The following is a 16,039-nucleotide window of genomic DNA, read 5'->3' as shown; positions in this document are numbered from 1 at the left end:
AAAAAAATAAATGGCATTTTTTAAAAACTTTGTTTTTTTTTTTATTTCATATTGATAAAGAATTATTGACGATAACATATTGCCTTTTTTTTAAATATAGCTATATTTGTAGGTCATCGGTTACAAAATTGCCCCAGAAGGTGTAAAATTTTTAAGTTTTTAAAAAATGCCATTTATTTTTTTTAATACCCAGAGGGGAATTTTTATTTTATTTTTCTGGTGACCCTTGTGACCACCCCTATCATCCCCTTTCCTATGTACGTAACCTTTTGGGACATCCTGTATATATAAAGACGATAGAATAATAAAAAAATGTTTCCGAAGTGATATGAATTAGTAAATTGTCAATTTTAAAATGTTACTGAACATTTATAAAGTTCATCAATTCCTTATATTCCTAATGTATCTGTGATTATTGAAATAACAGTTGCAAAATTAAAGAAAATAAACTTTTTTTTTTCTTTTTCATTAAAATCGATTAAATTTTTTTTGTAAACTTTTTGTCTATGGCTCCTACGGAATTGCCGCATAAGCATTATTCCAATTATCTTACTAATATAATAAATGCAAATGTTTAGATGAATGGATGTTTGATGGTATCTCCAGAACGGCTGTAAGGATCTTGCTGCTATCTAGAGCATAGTCTGGAACAACACATTGGCTACTAATTAAATTTTTTAATACCGCGCGGACGAAATCGCGGGTGACAGCTAGTTATTACATAATTTTAAACCTTACTATGACTTACTTTAAAACTGCTGTGTAAAATTTTTATTTTTTCACTTATAGCAGTTTACGTAGGAGCCATTCTCTTAATAGGAAATGTTAAAGAAAAAAACCTACTTATAATTTTATATACAAAGTGTATAATTTGATAATTTGATAATTTTCTGTATATATAAAATGTATAATTTTTGTATAATAGTTTGTTTTGTTTTAAGGTCATCATTATGTATTGAAGATTAGAAATAAATTTGAAAATGTATACATTTCTTTAAATTATATTAATTACTGATTTCCATTTCAATTGTTAATATTTATTTTGTTATACAAAATAAATTATAAATCCTTCGTTTGTATTATAATGTCCTGTTGTAAATGACCGTTTAATTTAAAATAAATCAGAATATTCGATTTGAAGTTTTTATTATTCCCATAATAAGATGAATACACATTTAAAAGAAGTAAATTCTTCATTTAGTTTTAGTAGTATGGCTAATAGATGGAGCTGTTAACATGATTCGTCTTTCCAAACAACTTTCATGAATTAAAAATGATATTTAAAGTATTTAATTAAATGTAAAGAGATTAAAAATAGGTTCAACATCAACTCTATTGAATGTCATATTTAATTAGAAAAAGCCTTTTCTTTTACTAATGAATATTATGTTTTCATAAAAAAAATCAAGATTTTTTAATTACGAATAATTGTACTCGACCTGACCTATTTATTCAGTTCAATGCAAACTTCAAAATTACTATAAAAATAATCATAGCCACATTCATCTGATTAAAGTAAAATGTTTTCATTACTGCCCTTACTTTTTCATTAAATTAACTAACGCCTTTTTAGCTTTTGATTTAGAATTTAGTTCAGCTTGTCACCACTAGAGGCGCCACATGTACTGCATAATGTCATTAAAATTTTCACATTTAAAATGTGATACATTTTATTACGATTAATATAAAGTGTTATGATTCTATTAGTACAATATTTTGTAAAACTTTTTTACAATACACGAAGTCTCTAACGTAAAGGCTCCGATGGTTAGAATGGGTAGTAAACACTTTCTTCGCAACTATTTTTCTGCGGCAACTTCGGCCGCGACTATAGGATTTAGAAGTAGCACACGGCCAAAGTCGGGCTAGTCGAGGTGGTGGAAATAGGGTCTAGTTGGCTGCCGGGAGGGAGTTGGGCAGAGCTGGCACACCTGTACGCGGGGCGATCTCTCTTCGGGAGTGAGAGGCACCGACGAGAGCGATCGTTACGGGCTGGCGCAGGGCGCAGGGCGAGGGCGCAAGGCGCAGGCAGGGCGCGTGCGCGGCGGCGGCGGGCGGCAGTCGTCCGCGAGCGTCGGGCGCCGCCACACCTCGCCCGGCAGCCACACCGCACCACACCCGCCGTACTATTTTAAAACGACGAGACACCGCGCATGCGAATATCGATCCGGCGCACTCGATTCGGTGCCCGTATCTAGGTTAACCGGCTAAAATTAAAAGGTGCGTTCCGAATTCAAGGTTGCAAACGCCGGCGCAGCTCTCTAACACGGTATAGTCGCACGGCGCGCCGCTGGGACGGCGTTCTTAGGGTCGTTATTCGCGTGGCACGGTTCCCTATGCCGAGCGGGAGTTATGTAAGGATCGCGCGTTATTGTTTCGCTCGGGCAAGATGATTTTCTTGTGTGATATTGAATTAGCGTCGCTTGACGATGCCGTAATGTGACTGTGGTCTGGTCACGAGGGTCGGGAGTGTCCGGGCAGTGCTAGGTGCGCGCCGGCGAACAAAACACGTAAGATATATTTAACACGAGCCGTCGCTCGGCGAACACCCAGCGGTTATGTTCCACAATAATACCTCGAAATCCGTACGACATGCATCAACATCATTCTCACATCGAAAACCTATTTTCACACATTTTTATCACTCATTAAAATTATAATCATGAAAATGATGAACCTTAATACAATTAGAAAGAGTATTTTAATAATAAGATATTGTTAATGCGTCACTAGGTCAGAGTTGTTATAATTTTAGTTCGCTAACCTAGAAAATGTATCGTTTGAAATGTAAACGTTATAGATGTCGCCACCGGTCTATTGACTATCGACTTTTTATTGAAAACGTGGAAATGCCAGAATCTACTTTGTATGAAACTAGTATACACTAGTTTTTTCTAGATATGAAGATATATTACAGTAATAGAAAAATTATATAATTTTCATAATTATCCAAGAAAATAATCTTTTCAAATTAAAGTTTTTTATTTTTAATAAAAGATAACTTAACTTTTTAATTTGATTAACAGCCAGTATTTGAAAAACGATTTCAAAGAGAACCTTCCTGTTAATAACACAAGATATGTTTAATTGGAATTTTTATTTTCTTAATAAATTAATGATTACATATATATTTTAGGCAGATAGTTAAACTAAAATATTTTTTTTAATTGAAAAGAAGCATTAGAAGGGAAAAAGGCAAGTTGAAGAGAAGAAAAATTTTATTTCCAATTCTGATTTATTACTATAATACTAAAACCTCTACAATGGTAATTATACATCAGTATTTTGCTACGCACTCGGACCTACAAGCTACGGCGTAGACCTGCGTAGACATATTAATATACTTCGTTTATAGATTATATTTTAATTAAGGAAAACAATACTTTTTAAATATTAAGAGATATTTAAAATGTCATCATCATTATCACCTCACTATACGTCCCCATCGAAGGGCTCGGAGCCTACCCTAAGTTAATTGTGATTAGGCCATAGTCAACCAAGCTGGCCAAGTGCGGGTTGACTTCACACATATCTTTGAATTTCTTCTCAGATATATGCAGGTTGTATCACGATGTTTTCCTTCATGTTTAAAATGTAATATAAGCATTTTTTTTACAATCTGTAGTCGAAATTAGTAGAAATAACGATTTAAATAATTTTAAATTTATAAGGCAGTAATTATTTATTTTCATTAATTAATTTAAACTCTAATTCTATCCAAAATAAATCCATAGACAATAAATGATATTGAAATAGTGAAAACAGTAAATGTAATTCTTGAAGCGTCAATAGCCTAATGATTAAGGGTACGGATTTCCGATCACGAGGTCGGGGGTTCGAATCCCGCCATTCGACTATTGTCGTAAACCATATCCTAGCACAAGCCTAGAGCTTAGTTGGAATGGTTAAAGAAATATTAGTAAATTTACAAAAAAAAAATCTGCTAATATTAAATTTTATTTTAAAAAAAAATCTCGTATCCATTGAATTCGACTAAACTTTAAAATTATTACTAAGTCAAGATAAATATTTTAATTTAGCCGTCAGTTTCTCCGATACACATGTACATATACATTTTATAAGATGGCAAACGAGTAAGCGGGCAGTCATCTACAATTGCAGATGCGTTGCATACCTTTAATCGACGGAGGACACGCCCAGAGACTAATTCCCCTTACTATGCGTCGCCTCATTCATCGAATCCACTTCCCCTTTCCATTCTTTCCTTATAAGAAAAGGGTGGGAAGGTAACGGGGACTATAAGGCCGGTACACACTCGTCAGAAACGCGGAATTGATTCCACTTGACGCTTGTCTTCTATGTGATTGTGGTGTTATATATAATTCTATATTGTCTATATATGTAAAAAAGAAAGTCGTGTTAGTTACACTATTTATAACTCAAGAACGGCTTTACCGATATGGCTGAAAATTGTGGTGGAGGTAGCTTAGAGCCAGAAGACGGGCATAGGATACTATTTATTCATTTTTTTTATATATCCACACGGATGTAGTGGCGGGCGACATCTAGTAATTGTATAAAAGGATGATTAAATGTTTTCATACAGGTGTTTAATCAGTAACACGTTTATATCTCAAATAATACCAATGTCACACGCAACAATATCTCACTGCCGCATATTTGTTGGTTATTTATAAACTGGACTCGCGTACAACAGATATACATACTAGATACTGTACAGTCATTCAACTGAATATCATTTAAATGCAATATTATAAACATGTGCTTTAAAATGAAATAAAGAAAAATCATTCGCGTTATTTATCTTCTAGATATAATTCTTTGTTATATAAATAAAAACCTAACTGTATTATAAAATACGAATTCAATGATTTAACAGTGATAGAGCCCGCTTTAAAAACTTTGCACGAATCGGCCCGGCTCTCCCGGTGAAATACCACGACCACACAGAAGACAGGCGTCAAGTGGAAGTAATTCCGCGTACAGTCTGATGAGTGTGCGTCCCGGAGGCCTAATTTAGTCCACTTTCCCCTCCCACCCTTTTTCTTAGAAGGAAAGGATGGGAAGTGGAAGTGGACTTTCCGGATGAGAGGATGCATGGAAAGGGAAAATATTTTCTTTCTATGCATCCTCTCCTCCGTCCATTAAAGGTAGGCAACGCATATGCAATTCCGTATGTCTATGGGCAACGAACACTTCGCTATTTGAGCGATTGCAGGCGGCCGCTCGCTCGTTTGCCGCCTTATGATATAAAAAAAAATCAAAATCGGATCAGTCCTTTAGGCTTAATAAAATTGACATACATAAAAACCCTATATATTTGTATATACATATATAAACTTACGTTATCTGTCTGTCGGGTATATTAGATATTCCATTGTAAACTATTTTGACAAGTAAGATGTTATTCGATACATATTTTTCCCCGTAGTGTCATTGATCAGTTTCATCATCAGCTCACTATACATCCCCACCGAGGGGCTCGGAGCCTACCCTAAGTTAAGGGTGATTAGGCCATAGTCAGTCAGTCATTGATCAGTTCAATTGGATTAAATTCTTAAGAAATATAAAAATTTAAGCCAATAATTTACATTGATTGAATTCATCCTTCACTGAATCTATATTTGCACAAGTCCGTGAGCACTGAAGTGTCCCCTGACCCCTGACATTTACTGGGGTCAGCGGGTCACTGTTCGCTTGCAGAAATGAGGACAAAATATTTTTTTTTTTGCAACAAACCTATTTGAAAACTATTTTTAATAATTTTTTTATAGATTTTGTATTTGGATAGTAGTAATTTATTAAATTGTCTTTAATTAAATTTATCTTTCTAATAATACATTTTGTTTGGATAGATGGATGGGTGTTTGTTTGAAGGTATCTCCAGAACGGCTTAACATATCCCGCTGAAATTTGGCATAGATGTAGAACATAGTCTGAAAAAACACATAGGTTACTTATTAAGTTTTTTTTTAATTCGCGGGAGAACAGCTAGTAATTGAATAAACTTATTATTATACACAATAAAAAGTATAGATTTATAAGGTAATTTTGTCATAAATTTTATATAGAGTTTCGGAGTAAAAACTCTCTCCAGTCACTAACAGATGGCGCTGTGATGCGTCATGGCCGCCCACTATTTATTTGTACAAGCGGAGTAACGCGCGCATTGTGAGCGGAATGCGTAATTAAAATTACGTTGGTATATTTATAGGTTATGTGCGTGTAGTATATCGTTTTTTAAAACATTCACACAAATGGCTTGCTTGTTTTTTTCTATTCGATTCGTTTTTTTTTGTTCACTTTTACTAAAGCTTTAAAGGTCGTGATAAAACACTCGATGTTCATTTGTTAGTTAGTTAAGCAAAAATTGAATTAAACTTTGTCGTAATTAAGAAAAAAACTACAGTATGTTGTTTTTAAAATTATTTCTATAGCAAATATTAATTGATTTTTTTTATTCCTTCAAAATTTTCAAGTTATGAATTATGTTTCTTAAATTTTTTCCAATAATTTAATAATTACATTTTTAAAATACGATCACATTATTTTATTAAAATCAAAGTAATAATGTACGTATAAAATGTTTTTTCCACTCCAAGATCGGGTGCGAACAATTTACGAGTTAAGTTTAGTAAAGTCAAGGTCAGAAAGCTTAGGAATTTATCACTTACGGAAGCTATCTGTTACGTGTTCCTTAGGGAGCGGTCGCTTAGCTTCTGCGAATAAACGCAGGTTGCGTGAATACTTAAATCCGGCTTGAGGGACCAATGTTAACTGAAGCGTCCCTCGGGATGATAAAAGAGACAGGTAAACTCGTAAATGTTTGGTATCAAAAAATATACAACTAAAGGGTGATTTTATTTCGAGACAGATCCATCTACCGCTTTTTTTTTATTATTCCTAATTGTTATAACTTTTTTCTAAACTATAAGGAAATTTATTTTGTTAATAATGAATGAATAATGATACAGCGCCACCTAGTTTAAACACTTAACTAATACGCTGAACGCACTGAATTATAATATTTTAAAAATAACGCTATATATGTTTTCCATTTATGTCTATTAAAATTCATATAATTAAACGTAGTACAAAGAAAGTAACATAACTTAAATTAACTTAGTAGGTGTATAAGTTGACAAAACTTCATTAGTTTTTAATCTACGACATCCCTATATTTTACTTTAAATGTCGACTTTACTATACTGTGTTTTATAAAAGCTATTAAAAATATAAATATATTTAAACTATGTTTCTTATGGAATATTACATATTTAAATCGGTTGTTTATTCAAACATTAATCGTACTAATATTACGAATGCGAATGTTTAGATGGATGGATGTTATAAAGGTCAGAACTGCTGCATGGATCTCGCTTAAATTTGACATAGATGTAGAACATCAGAAAGAACACATAAGTTACTAATTAACTTCTTTTTATTCCGCACGAGCATTCACGAGCAAAACCTAGTTCAGACATACCTTTATTAAATATGTCTGATATCTGATATTTGTTGACTGGTCTAGTTACGTTGTTGTAACTGCGTATTGTTATAGAGGACAATAGACTTATCTTACGTCAGCGACATCTATCGGTATCGATCGTAACGAATGTAGAACAGTATCTGTGCTAGATTTATATATAAAGGGGTCTATATGTTAATAAAAACTATTTAATTTATCTTTCTTATTAATTGAACACAGAAGGATATTAAAAATAATGTAATTTTAGAAAGAAATATTTTTGTTGAATTATCTTACTTCTTATTAATATTATAAATGCGAATGTATCTCTAGAACGGCTCAACGGATCTTGATAAAATTTGGCATAAATGTAGAAAATAGTCTGGAAGAGCACATAGGCTATCAATTACGTTTTTCTTTAGTTACACGCGGACGGAATCGAGGGCGACAGTAAGATGATTAATAATTTCTTGTTTGAAAAACAGTTTAAAATATAAAGTGAACTTTAAAATAAAAATTGAACTATGGATGATGATGACATATTCGTCAGTAAATTTGAATTCTACTATACTAGTTATGACCCTATCAGTACATCTTATTTCGGATCTAATATAGTTAACGTTACAAGACACTTGTGTATATTAATATTAGATTTCACCCAGGGCCGGTTGGTTTTCCGGCGCCTTGGGCAAGAATCTTGCTGCGTCCTTTTTTTCTAAGGATATCTTAAGGGACATTGCAGGCCCGCCTTATATCCGAGTCTACTGTCTTGCGGCGCTCTCATGCCCAGCGCCCTGAGCGGACGCCCCACCGTCAAACCGATATTAACAGACAGTTATATTACTATCATTAACTAAGAAAATGACTACAAATAATTACGTAATTTAATGTTACTTAGTAACGTATAATTTTTATATTAAAAAAAATAAACGAAAATTGTTTAACAATAAAGTATTCCGATAAAAGCTATAAACGATGTTACAGAGCTGGCCGGTTAATCAAATGTATTTATGCAAAAAAAATATATTTTGCTGACGTTTAATTTTTATAATTTTTCTTTTTTCAGGTAAGCATCAAACTTCGGTGACTCATTTTAAGGTAGCTATGCAAAAGTACTGATTATTAAAAACTTTAAGTAATTTCAGTAAGAGTAATAAAAAGAAGATGTAAGTCAATTGATCATCGTTAGTCTCGCTAAAACTCGAGAACGGCTGAGAAAAATTCGAATAATTGCCAGGAGAAACCCCTTTAGGAACTTTTTTTTAATCCCACGCGGACGGAGTCGCGGGCGACACCTAGTATATTGTATATAATATAATTTCAAATTGTTAAATAGGTAAAAAAAGTGAAAAATGAAGTTATCACTCCTTTTAATGTTTTTGAACTTTTAAGAAATTATAACTGAATTAAAAGTAGCTTGTTAAAGCTTATTTTACGCAAAAAATCCTACAAAAAAGAGGACAAAATTCTAGCCATGCCATCTAGCATATACGAGCCATCCATTCCTTCTGACGTTCTAACGTTCGAGGGAGAGGATGAAAAACCACATACTCGTTTGCCATCTCATACAAAAGAAGTCGAACAAGGCATTAACTTTGTTACATTCGAAATAATACCTATACCTTTTTTGTATCAAACATTAAAAAGTACCAAAACGTCTACTAAGGGCAATTAAAACCCGAGGATGCTGTCGCTTACGCTATTTTTGGCAGCCGAGGCGCTGGAGCGGCGCCAGAGCACGCTCGCTGAACGTCTAACGACTGTCGTATGGCACTACAGTGACCACATTAGGGACAACGTAGGATAAGTTGCTTAGGAAGTAACCCAAAAGGGAGACCATGTGTAGGTAATAAAGATTGTTATGTGATTTCTAAATAATAATTAAATTGCTTACCATGTCTCGAAAACCATTTTAATAACGGTGGGGTGGTAAAGCCCTTTATTCTTTTACAAATTTATTTTTCAAGACTTAAATAGTAATAGATAACTGGAGGTGTATCTAATTTCTTTTTAACTTGGTGACTATAACTCCGAACGAAAGAAAGGGATGGAAACAATTTAGTTGAAAAAAATTTTGTACGTCGATAAAACGTAATACTGCTTAAACAAATTGATAAAAAAAAATTAATTAAACCAAGAAAGTACGTATTCTTTACCCTCTATATTAAACACTTTGAAGAACACATTCCATAGCCATTTAAGATAAAGATTATCCGCAGAAATCTTCAAATGTACGTCACTGTAGCCAGACGGCACCGCCCTCACGTCTCACTTAAGCATTGCCGCCAACATTATGTACCGATCTGTTGTGTCGCCAACCTATTTACTGTAATTCAGTGCAAGGAAAAATATTCTACTGAAAAATAGGCCAATGTTCATTGTACGTACTGTACGTGGGCAAATGCAGCCTTAAATAGCATTTCTATTCTTATTTGCAAAGGAAATACATTAGAGAGAATATGCTCTAGTTCTTTATGTATCTAGTTCTTACATTATTGAACATAATTACATATTACATTCATCATCAACCTGTCCGTGTCTCTACGGAGGGTCGGCAGAGTATGTACTTCTCCTCCATACATCTCTGTCAGCTGTCATATCTGAATTCACTCCCTTCTTCACACAATCAATCCATACTTACTTTGTTTTTTCTCTGCCTTTGACTAACCACATTCAATCTTATTACTTTCTTATTTATGTAAAGACTAGCTGTCGCTCGCGATTTCGTCCGCGCGGTATTAAAAAAAACGTAATCATATTAAAGCAGCCTATGTGTTCTTTCATACTATGTTCTATAAGTATGACAAATTTCATCCATATTCGTTCAGCCGTTCAGAAGATATCTTTAAACATCCATCCATCCATCCATCCAAACATTTGCATTTATAATATTAGTATGATATTATATTATTCTTACCATTTAATTTTACGAAAGACGATGCTTTGCTTTATGATTCATTCATTTTGGACGTATATTTTCATTCATTCATTCATTCAAAAAAAATTGTCACCTTTCCATTCTAATTTTCCATAAAAAAAGATTTAATTTACACACTCATTATTTATAAGTTCCGACATAAAGCAGCTTCCGGACAGTCCGGTCATTTGTCATATTAATACGTGACTTGAATACAAAATAACAATTTAATAAAATCGAATTATAAATGTTATTAGGATTATTTTACTTAACATGTGAAATGGAAACCGGTATTAGAAATACTAAGGTATGCACGCGACTTCGTCTCCATCAGGTAGTTATTTATAATGAAAAGTTTTCATGTATGTTCATTTTCAACTAATTCTGTAAACCCAAAATACCTTTATGATTGATTTGAATAAAAAAATATATAATTATTTCATAATTATTGTCAACTTTTTATTTAAACTACTTATTTCGTCAGATCTTAAGCATATTTTTAACCTTTAAAGATAAATTAAACTGTCTGAGAGATCTTTTTTCAGAGGGAAACGATTTATGCATACTCAGCGCCCCCCTCGGGGTAGTTATGTGGGATTCTTTTCCGGATGGGAAGCATAACCACTAAAGCCCTCTATACCTCCTACGCATAGTGGCGAGGCCACGGCACGCTTGCGCTTTCGTCCGCGACCTAGAGTCATAGAGACCTTGCTGTATATATGTTTGGCAGTTATGTATAAATAAAAATATAAAATTACTTATAAACCTTAACTACTCAAAACAAAACAGTATTACGTGTATAACTCAACATTAATTATAAAATTTCCTTTAATACAATATTTCTTTACGATTTAAATTTCAACTCTTTGTTATCAGGATTAGGAATTAATTATTAACACGCCGAGTTTTCTTACAAGGAAGTTTTATCCGAGAGTTTCAAGTGCGCTGGAAATCCCCTTCGGTAGCCATTACGTAGCGTCCACACGCCGGTTTTATAAATATTTTAATACTAGCAATTGTACGCGACTTCGTCTGTACGGAATCCAAAAATCTAGTAAATAAACATAGCCTATGTCACCTGGGAATAGTATCACTTCCCAACAGTGAAAGTAAATTGGAAAATATAGGAAATATGATAGTTTGCGTTGACCGATTTGATAATATTCGTCACTGTTGAGAAGCTATACTATCCCCGTATGACAATAGCCTATGTTTATTGCTAGATTTTTTTTTAATTCCTTAAGATGTTGCAGATATCTGCTAGTTGATTGATAATAAAATCCTCTAGTATTCTGACAATTTAACCACTTGCCTACAGTTAATATAAATCATAATCTAATATTTAAAAATACTCATTAGTTTACAAAATAAATCTCGTATCGTGCAACAAATAGGGCTATCAAAACACTGTATCGCATCACCCAAACATATTTAACCCTACCCGTCATCGTCGGCTTCGATACGCGGCGTATTTCCGTAACAAAAGCACCTCTGGACAATATCGTCGTGTTTTATGCGACGCCGTCAAACGTTTGGGAAAAAAACTTTACACAAAACAGACGCCAACTTCAATAGTATCGCAAGGGTTGCCTTCGTTTGTTACAACTCCGTAAAAAAAAACTTCTAGTTTTATTGTTTTGCGAAACGTTCGAATCTTTTACATATTGTTCCTTTTAATTTTATTTTATAGATCAATGTCTAATTGTGATTAAATAAAATATTCTATTATTTATCAATCATAAAGCTCTTTATACAAGCAACGTAGAGAAGACTGGCGATTTAAGTCGCCAAAACTTACGCAATACAATGTCATAAAAGGTTCGTAAGGAGCGCGCGTTCTCTTTTCTATCTAACACCGCCAAATTTACGAAATTCCTCAACTTCAATAATTTAATTAAAACATATTATTATATCTCATCATTATCAACTCTCTGTCTATACCCTGTTTAGTTCAGTACTGACAATTGATAACCTTTTTTATATATAATTCATTAAAAAGTAAATCACAAAACTGATAAACATTCTGACCATTACGTCTGAACTATTCGAGCTAAATTATATTTTACTTTTTTTTTGTTTTTTGCCGCGACCGATCAGTTGACTACCCCTGGGCACATATATGAACTATTGTAAAACTCCGATTAAACACCAGTACACTCATTGAAAAAATACTTCAATAACACACTTACATAAACCGCTACGACTTAGGGTCCTTCAAGAATCGAGCTTATCACTATCCCAAAGGCCGGCAACGCATCTGCGGTTAACACACGGAACACCTCGGTGTTCCCGCTGCTCGTTTGCCCCATTCCGTTATAAAAAAAAAACATATCTGCTCAGTCGCAGACTGTCCAGACACTTTTACTGCTTACTATTTTTATCTCGTGTCTCTCAGATAGTGAATACATTTTATACGACCGTAGAGTGGACACAAGTGTGCGATTACCAAACGACTGCATTTAACGGATTCTGAAGTTGCCAGTCTGCGGACAATAATGTACAATTATTTTTATTTTAATACTAGTTGTGTCTCACGACTCCGTCCTTCCAAAATTAATTAAAAAAAATATTTAGTACCTTATATGTTCTACTATGACTATGTATCCGTTTAGCTGTTTTGGAGATACCTTCTAACATCCATCCATCTACACTTTAAGCATTTGCAATATTAGTAAGAAGTAAGATAAGATTCATTTTATATGTCTAATTTGATAAATTGTCGAATAAAATTTGTAGAAGTAAAGTGCACATAGTAGGGTCAAAGGCCTGTCGTATTCTGGCCACAGGGCTGTCACTCATGTGACATGCGACACGCGACCGTAATGTTCGCTTACGTAACGCGTTTCCATTGTACCACGCAACTTCATTGGTAGGAATGGTAATTCAATTTCTTTATGATAAAAGCAACGATTTTTATTGTATCACAAAGTAAGGAAACGACGGCATTTTATAGTAATATAAGTATGACTACAAACTACGTGAAATATTAGCGTATTTAGTTAGTCAGGTTTCCTTCGTTTCCTTCAAATTTTATAAAAACTGTTAGCTATTTAAAAACTAAATTTCAATTGTAAATTAAAAAATAAATATATTTTCAACCTTTTATCTACTACTACTACATAACTGAAGATTCGCCTTCTTTTAAAATTCTTAAGATTATTTTTTCAAGCAAAACAAACCAATTAACATCTGGGACTTTTACCAATATCACATCATCAGCTCACTATATGTCCCCACCAAAGGGTCCGGAGCCTACCCTAAGTTAAGGGTGATTAGGCCATAGTCAACCACGCTAGCCAAGTACGGGTTGGTTGACTTCACACATATCTTTGAATTTCTTTTCAGATATGTGCAGGTTGCATCACGATGTTTTGCTACACCGTGAGAACGTAGGATAAATTTACATATGTAAATCGAAAATCGAAAAACACATTGGTACATGGCGGGATTCGAACCCAGGACCTGCAGATTGCAAGTCAAGTGCTTGACCCCTGAGCCACCGACGCTCCTTTTACCAATATACTACTTATAAAATGATTAGCAAATGAAATTTGAGGTTTCTCTCTCATACGTGTCATATCCTCTTCAATTGAGACGAACTAATTCACTTATAACCTCTATAAGCAAATTAAAAACTGTAAATTAAATCATTTAATCGTTTGACGTCACACAATGGAAACACATTCGGCCAATGAATATGCGTGGTGGACAGGAAACGGCCAATTGCGGTATTACCGCGCGCCACTTCCGCCAACACTTTCTATGGTCACTGCCTCATTTTGCTGTAGTATTTAAAAGTAAAATAATAAACTTAATTTACTAGTTTTTCACATATTTTCTCTTAGGAAGAAAAAAATAGTTGCATAAAGTTAGTCACAGGCACATAGTTCCACCGTTTGTAGAGTTAATTTTAGTTTTTATTTTTTTTATTTTTTATAAATCTGTTTCATTGCTACTGGCATATAGCCGACATATCCATTAATTACTACGTTCTTTATTTAAAATGCTAACAAAAAGATTTATTTTTAATTAAAACAATGTAACGATGTTTTTCACGTTTAGAAAAAGCCAGTGTTATTTATACTAGAGACTTGGTTTGTGAAAAAGCTCTTTATTAATTAGATAAATAGAATCTTCTTTGTGTTTAAGTAATATATTCATTAGAGAAAATAGAAAAATGTCACAAAATTTATTTAATACGCTTCAATATTTTATTAAAATTAAAATAATAATTTCCTTAATAAAATATTTAGATTTATGTGAATTTAAACTATTTCCGCTTTTAACAATGAGTTTATTGTTCGACTCATCGTAAAACGGCCGATTTAATTGTAAAATACAATTGAACACACTGTATCCGTCTTATGTTTTCACACGAGGGCAGAACAGTGAAGCAGAGCAGTACTACTGTGCAGTGACTCTTTTAAACACAGATCACGTCTAGAGAGTAATGGGTCTGTAAAGAAAGTAACATTCGATTGACGATATCGCTGATTGAAAAGTCAAAAATGTATGCAATGACATAACTTACAATATATCGCTTACTTGTCAAAGGTTTATTGGTATACATTTAGGCACATTTTGCCTAATCTACTAGAATATCGTTACGATTTTTTTTATAGCATAAGTCGGCAAACGTCCGAGCGGCCACCTGAAATCGCTGAAATAGCGAAGTGGCCTTTGCCCAGATTACTTTTAATACCTTTATTAGTCTTTCTAAATGTCTTGGCGACTTAATCATATACACATCAACCCAAATTGTGTTCTGCGCATCGACTCGCGCAAAGTTAAGAGCCGCTAAGATATCTGAAAACATTCATACTGCACTATCCTACTGGCCTCAAAATCCTGCCCTCGTGTGAAACTAACTTTACTGGATCTTTATATCCGTCGTTACGGATATATGCGTAGGTTTTACGATGGATGGATTACGCAGCCGGTCTTGGCGACCAGTCGTAAAGTTACTAAAATGTTGCCTACACACGTAAAAGTTTACTTTACCGACTCTAAAACTACCTTCATTGTTATCCGGTGTCCGGATATAACCGGATATCTTTCAAGACTACCTACAGGTAGAGTTTTGGCTGTATTAAAAATTATAATAAGTACTCGTCCATTGGTCGGTCTATATGATGATCAAACGATTTGCATTGTCTTAATGCGATGCAGGCAGCGCGGATAATGGACGCACCGCTATGTAATATCATACAAACCAAACTAAAATCTGTTGCAGGCCGAGCATGCCGTGCGTCACACACTTTTATGTCTTTGTCATACAAATTAAACATAATTAAAGCTAGACATTAGACACTACACGGGTCTAATTTGCTCCAATTTGGACTAACAAGCCACAAAGAGATATCTAATTCCGTACGAACAATTCAAAACATCCATTCGTCACTAACGAGCACTTTAAACGAGCCAACAAACAATTACGTCCGCAAAAAGCCTAAAAAGAAACGTATAAAGAATACCACTCGCCCACTAATGGTCTAAATGCCACTAAACACTAACAACTCCTCGGCAAACGATGTCAGCCTAGTTCCGTATTTCCGTCGCGTCAAAGCTTTTAGAGGAATATAGTTTCGCTACTGGTCCATAGATGGCGTTAATTGTATTTTAAAGTTTTTCGTTGGTTTGTTAGATTTGAAAATGATTTAGGTAGGTTTAAT

At 33.9% G+C, this 16,039-nt stretch overlaps 1 protein-coding gene across 2 annotated transcripts in view; it reads left to right on the top strand.

Annotated features, from left to right (window-relative positions):
- The first annotated feature begins 2,073 nt into the window (after positions 1-2,073).
- PMCA (plasma membrane calcium-transporting ATPase 3) overlaps positions 2,074-16,039 on the top strand; it is a 133,370-nt gene continuing 119,404 nt past the window's right edge. Inside the window, exon 1 of one of the 2 annotated variants that reach the window (XM_013319249.1) lies at positions 2,074-2,220. The gene's annotated coding sequence lies outside the window, so the exon portion shown is untranslated. Of the gene's footprint in view, positions 2,221-2,376; positions 2,511-16,039 lie in introns of those variants that run through there. The other variant, XM_013319250.1, reaches the window with a different exon arrangement.

Source organism: Papilio xuthus, unplaced genomic scaffold, assembly GCF_000836235.2.
Source record: "Papilio xuthus unplaced genomic scaffold, Pxut_1.1 DF826159.1, whole genome shotgun sequence".
NCBI classification, from domain to species: Eukaryota; Metazoa; Arthropoda; class Insecta; order Lepidoptera; family Papilionidae; genus Papilio; species Papilio xuthus.
This window is presented reverse-complemented; position numbering and strand designations above follow the sequence as displayed.